Below are 6,407 nucleotides of genomic sequence, written 5' to 3'. Positions count from 1 at the left end.
AAAAAAAATATTAAATTCCCCCAAACCATCGAACATTTGTAATTGTTAGTTACAAACATGCAGCAGGAAACATAGGCTCTATATTGACATCCCTAAAATAGTGTTTGATGTCCACATCGACTGGCACAGCATGTCTCTGGTCTGGTGTTTATCTTAATATGAGGAGAGAGTAGAAGTGAGCGAACTCTTTCTGTCAGATGCTGACTAACATCTTCCCCAGTGCTTTCTGGCCTATTTCACATCATCATGTAGGAAAACATGATGGAGCAAATTAAAGTCTTTAACCTACAGCTTTACTGTTTCTGTTACCCATTGTCAGCCCTCATCCAAAACTAGTAAATGAAAAATTCCATAGACAAACAGAAGTCACCTTTTGACTTGTACATTGCTCCGAGTGATGTGATAAAAATTTGCGCCATGTGCTCCTTCCGGCCCACAAGCATGAGTAGCCCATTTGTCCAGCATAATTACAACTTTTACGCAACCTACCCACCAATCACCCAAGTTCCCACTTGATTATGAGGCCAGTGGTCTAGAAAACATCCCAGAACCGTGTTCATATAACACTTAATTTACTTAACAATCATTCAAAGTGCCCTTGTGAGAAAAGGCAGAAAACCAGGAAAGAGATGAAGCTGGTGTCATGTGGCAATACTGAGAGGTACAGGAGAAAGATGGTACACATGGTGTTTGGTAGTGTTCTGAGTTCCAGGCACCCACTGGGTGGGGATGTCTTGTAATGCACCTGTAGAATAGCTACAGGAGAGGTACTATTCTAAGGAGGTGGACTGGCTCTCTCAGGCCTGCCCTGCTTTTCCCAAGGCTGAGGGTATCAGTGTTTTGAGAGTCTCAATCAGGAATCTGCTTAGTCATTTTTTTCTTTCTTAATTTTTGAGATTACAATATATCATTTCCCCCTTCCCTTTTCTCTCTCCAGCCCTGCCCATGTATTCCTCCTTGCTCTTTTTCAATTTTATGGCCTCTATTTTCATTCATTATTGTTATGTGCATATATAAATGACTATATACATATATAGTCTAAATATAGTTGGCACAATCTATATAATGCTACATGTGTGTGTGCGCGCGCGCGCCTATGGGGACCAGAGAACAACTTTCAGGAGTTGGTTCTTTCTTCCCATCATGTGTGCCCAAGGATGACATGCAGTCTACCATGATGGCAGCAGACACCTTTACCATCTTGCTGGCTCCAATATAGTCATTTCATTGAATAATAAAATTGTGACAACTTGAAGTGTGAGTGAATCAAAATCTAGCATTTCACAAATAAGTATGTTTATCAATTTTAAAACCATATATGTAGACAGCCAAAGGCGGGCAAAAGAAATAATCATTGCTTGCTCCACAAAAACCTGAGGCAGTCACCCCAGCTTTTCTTCCAAGTTGCCATGTTCCTGAGCAGGGCAGGAGTTAGCCTCTTGGAGAGGGAAACACCTTGACCTAAATATATATTTTCATTCTTTGAGAATGTCATATAATGTATGACATTATACTACATTACAATGCAATGTATTTTTTTTATCATATCCAGTCCTTTCATTCAACTCTTCCCAGATCCATCCCCACCTGTGTCCAAACTTTGTGTCCTCATTAAAAAATAAAGAAAAGGAAAAGAAAACCATCAGGTCTGATTTGTGCTTCCCAAGAGGGTGTGGGGTCATTCATCGGAGCCTGGTTAATCTACCAGGCAAATCAACGTTAAAGAAATGGACTCGCCCTCTCAGCAGCTATCGATTGCTCCTTAACTCTGGCACCCACTTCCGTCTCCATGCTGGGATTTTGTTTGATTTGAGCTTGTGTAGGCCTTGTGTATCCTGTCAGGACCACTGTGGGGCTCATCTGTGCAAATGCCCTGTTGTGTCTTGAAAACTTCCATTGTACTTACCTGCAGCCTCTGGCTCTTACAGTCTTTCTACCTGAGCTATCCTGACATTCTCTGAACCTTGGAGTTTGTATGATATATATGCCATTTAAGGTTAAGCATTCTGTGGTCTCTTAGTCTCTGCACCTTGGTCAGTTGTGAGCCTTATCCACTGTAAAAAGGAGATCCTTTGATGAGGATCGGAGAGGTGCACTTATCTAGAGGTATATAAATGTGGGGACTCTGGATGCAGGTCCTGCAGATCATCTCATGTTCTGTGTACTCTTAGACTGTAAGGCAAGCCCTTGAGTGACTGAGTTGCCACCACAGCTGTTTAGATGTCTTTGTATGATGGGTGTGCCATTGAGGCCTTAACCATTTCAATAATAAGCATTCCTTGGCTACAAGAGGCCAGTTCTTTGTGTTTGGGCTATGAGAGGTGAGAGAAGGTGGCTGGGTGGTGGGTCATTCATGATGAAGTTTCTAGAGCTTGTGGTTTGTTGTGTGCCCACAGAAAACCAGTTTGGTTTTTTTGTTTGTTTATTTGTTTATGTCTGTGTGCTTTTTCACCCCAAGGCAAAGTTTCTCTGTGTAGTCCTGGCTTTCCTAGAACTTGCTTTGTAGATCAGACTGGCCTTGAACTCAGAGATCTGCCTGCTTCTAATTCCTGAAGGCTGGCCTTAATTAAAGGTGTGCACCACCATGCCTGGCTACAAGAAAGACAATATATTAAGCAACAACCAAGCACTTCTATACACTGTCTGAATGACTGAAATATTAGTAACCAAAAGTCCCCTGTTCATAACAACTGCTGGTGAGGACAGGAAACAATGCTTTTCATCACTGGAGGGAACACAGAGTGGGCTGGCCCCACTGGAAGACCATTTGGCAGATTGCTACAGAAGCAACTGAGGTTACTCTTAACAAAAAGAAATCAGCCATCTTCTTCCCCAATGTTCACCCAGATAAGTTGAGAACTTTGTAGTAGCTTTCTAAGTAATTGCTTTACTATGAAAGCAACCAAATGGTATTCTATAGATAAAGGATAAATAAACTGTGGCTTGCCCAAACTGTGGAATATTATTCAGTGATTTAAAAAAAAATGACCCACAAGAGGCATGAATGAATTTTCAAATGCATTCTTGTGGTGGCTGGAGTGAAGACCCAACAGAAGCATGAGCTGCTCTTACAGAGGACCTAAATGCAAGTCCTAGTACCCATGCCAGATAGCACACAACTACCTATGACTCTAGCTCTGGGGCATCCCATACCCTCATCTGGCCTCCACTGGCACCTGCACCCACATGCATATACCCACACACATATACACACAACTAAAAATCATTAAAATAAATAAATACATATGCATTGCCAAATGGGAAAAGGTCAATCTAAAAATGCCACCTGCTGTACGATTCCTACCCTATAGCATTCTAGATAGAACTCTATAAGGATGGATAGCTGGGTGGTTTCCAGGAATGCAGAAAATGAAGATGAGATGGTTAAGTAGATAAGTCACAGAGACAGTTTTAGGCAAAACTCATTCTATTCTCTGTTATAACTCTGAAAGTAAGATAGCACAAAAGTAAGCATTCTTAAAAGTCACAGGAAGATATACCACAGTTCCTCACATCATAGTTCCAAACAACCAAGAAGCTGGTTTCTATGACTGAGAAAACTATTATTATTGTTATTGTTATCATCATCATTATCATTGTTGTTGTCACCATCATCGGTCAGGAAGCAGAGAAGAATGAAGGATAGCATTCAGACCACATTTCCTTTGTTAGTCCTCAGATTGGGACCTGAGCTCCAGGGATGCTGCCAGCCATGTTCAGGGTGTGTCTTCACTTAGTTCACCTTTTCTGAAAGCATCCTCATAGATAACACTCACAGGAGTGTTCCCATGATGGATGAATCTCGTCAAGTTGACCATGAAGACCTACTATCATAATATACACATATTTCCTGGCACAGTCTGCTGAGAGACAAAAAGCATTGGCACTTCAAAAGCAACAAGCACCCTGGCAAACAGATCTTGGTTTATAAAACCATTGTGTAATAGAAGGAGTCAGGATCCTAGGAGAAGTGGTTCATTCTGGGACAGAAAGTACAGATGTGCTGGGGTATCCTGCAGTGCCAGAAGAAGTGATTATGACCAAACAGATTACCAACTGATGGCGTGTATCAATAGGACACCACTCCAGAGCCAAGTAAATGATCTTCCAATGGCCAGGGCTGGAATAATTTGAGAGGGTGGGGGGTGGAAGTAGGAGAATGATATTGGATTAGTACCTGCAAGGCAGTATTGATGCAAATAATACTGAACGAGGAAATAGGAAAGCAAAGGAGAAGAGGTCTGTTTTCTGTACAGAAGAGTCTCATACAACTGGTATCTATACCCCATGCCTCTAGCCTCTCAAGTGTGGCCAATGTGTCATGAACTCATTCCAAAGAGAATCTTCATCCTAGCATGATGGCCTTAACACATCCTTCAAATGGTCTCTGCTGACGTGGCTAAATCGTGAAGATGGTGGTATTGGGTCCTGTCTTCTCTGGGTCATCTTGACACCATTGGAATCCTTTCACAGACAGGGCTGTTTCTTTAGTCAGAGTGCAAGATGACCTGACAAACTCCATCTCTACAAGGTGATGCTTCCTTCACAGGGGACTGCCTGCTCCATTTTGCTTATGGTCCTCACTAAAGTTGCAGATGTCTGTACTGCCAGCTGTATCTCCACATGAGCCCTTCTGGGTTCTGAGTATGTAGTGAGAGGCAGTAAGGCCAGAAATCTGTAGTTTTTAATTGAAAAATATTTCGGGTGATTCCCACTGGGGATGTTAAGGCTTGAGCGTGAGAGCTATAGAAATGTATAGAGTATGTGTCACTTTGGCAAAACCAAAGTGTTTAAGAGAATGTACAGCAAGGTAAGAGAAGATAGACTTGTAATCCCAGTCCCTAGGAGCCTGAGAAAGGGGGACTGCAAGTCCAAGGCTAGACCAAGTTATACACCAAAGCCTTGTCAAAGGAGAGGAAGGAAGAGAAGGGAAGGAGGCAGGGAAAGAGGGAGGAGGAGAAGGGAGAGAGGCAAGGAGGGGGAAAGGGAGGGAGAGAGGAAGGGAGAGAAGGAAGGAGATATCCTATGGTGAACGTTGTATCACCATTCCACAATCTCTCTGACCTTGTTTTTTTTTCTTCTCAGAAAACAATAGCATAGAACAGTTGTTCTCAAACTTCCCAATGCTGAGACCCTTTAATATAATTCCTTATGTTGTGGTGACTCTGACCAATAAAGTTATTTCATTGCTACTTCATACCTAATTTTGCTACTGTTATGAATTATAATGTAAATATGTGATACGCAGGATATCTGATATGCAACCCTTGTAAGTTTTGGGACCCACAGGTTGAGAGTCACTGGTATAGATAAAAGGGAAAGAGATTAGAGCCAACCTATAGGACACTAAGGGCTGAGGAACAGTTGAGTGGGTGTAGGCTTGATCTAGACCATGCTGGCTTTAGACCCAGCACTCTCCTAAGAAAACACATATAAACCAATTAAATAAAATGGACCTTGCTTGGATTTTTATATGCCAAACAATCAAATTTGAGACCATATTTTAAAACTCAGGAAAAAAGTAAATCTTGATTACATACTGATTGGTATTGAAGAATTTGTGTTAATTTTATTATGATGATTTATGCAAAAGGGATAGTCCTTCCTATTTTGGATGTCTTAAGTTGAGAAGGGATGGGAATTGCATGATATCTGGTATTTGCTTTAAAATTCTAGCTGGGTCAGCAAGATGGCTCCATCTTGACCCTGAGCCTGACAACTTGAGTTTGGCTTCCATGAAGGAATCGAGGAGACTCAAGTTTTCCTCTAACCTCCATGTATACACTGTGGTGTGTCACTATCATCCTTCCCACTAAACACACACTAAACAAACAAATACACAAACAAATAAATAATTTAAATATATATTCTACAGCAAAAATATAGAATACCAGAGCAGTGTCTGGGTTGAGTGAGAGGGAGAGTATGGGAAACAGGACAATCCTGGGAGGTGCGTAGCTGGCACATGAGGCTTGCTTCACTCTCGAGCTTTTTATAAGTTTAAAATAGTTCAGAAGAAATTGCTGAACATATCTAAGGAAATGGAAATACATAATCCCACAGAATGACATGTCAATTCTAGGAAAACAGTTTGGGAGATCCTTAGAAAGTTAAACACAGTCCTACTTCATGACCTAGAAATTGCATTTCTAGCTATACATGCAAGAGCTACAAACGGGTACTTAACAAATATATGCATATAGAAAATAACACTGTTCGCCATAGCCAAACGGTGGGGTGGCTCAGATGTGTATCAACACACAAACGGATGAACAAAATGCCCACATGAGTATTGTCACCCACATGAGTGTGTGTGTGTGTGTGTGTGTGTGTATGTATACATATGATGAAGCTTGACAATAGTACACCAAGTAAAATAAGCCAAATATAAGAAATGCACCATATCA

General features: G+C 41.4%; 1 non-coding gene across 1 annotated transcript; it reads right to left on the bottom strand.

The window, feature by feature from the left end:
• Positions 1–1,316: 1,316 nt before the first annotated feature.
• LOC117714419 (small nucleolar RNA SNORA67) lies at positions 1,317–1,462 on the bottom strand. The gene has a single exon (XR_004607506.1). It is a non-coding gene; the product is annotated as a small nucleolar RNA SNORA67 (small nucleolar RNA).
• Between the last annotated feature and the right edge of the window lie 4,945 nt (positions 1,463–6,407).

This window comes from Arvicanthis niloticus, chromosome 8 (genome assembly GCF_011762505.2).
Source record: "Arvicanthis niloticus isolate mArvNil1 chromosome 8, mArvNil1.pat.X, whole genome shotgun sequence".
Classification (NCBI taxonomy): Eukaryota; Metazoa; Chordata; class Mammalia; order Rodentia; family Muridae; genus Arvicanthis; species Arvicanthis niloticus.
Note: the sequence above shows the minus strand (reverse complement) of the source record. Positions and strands in the feature narration are given on the sequence as shown.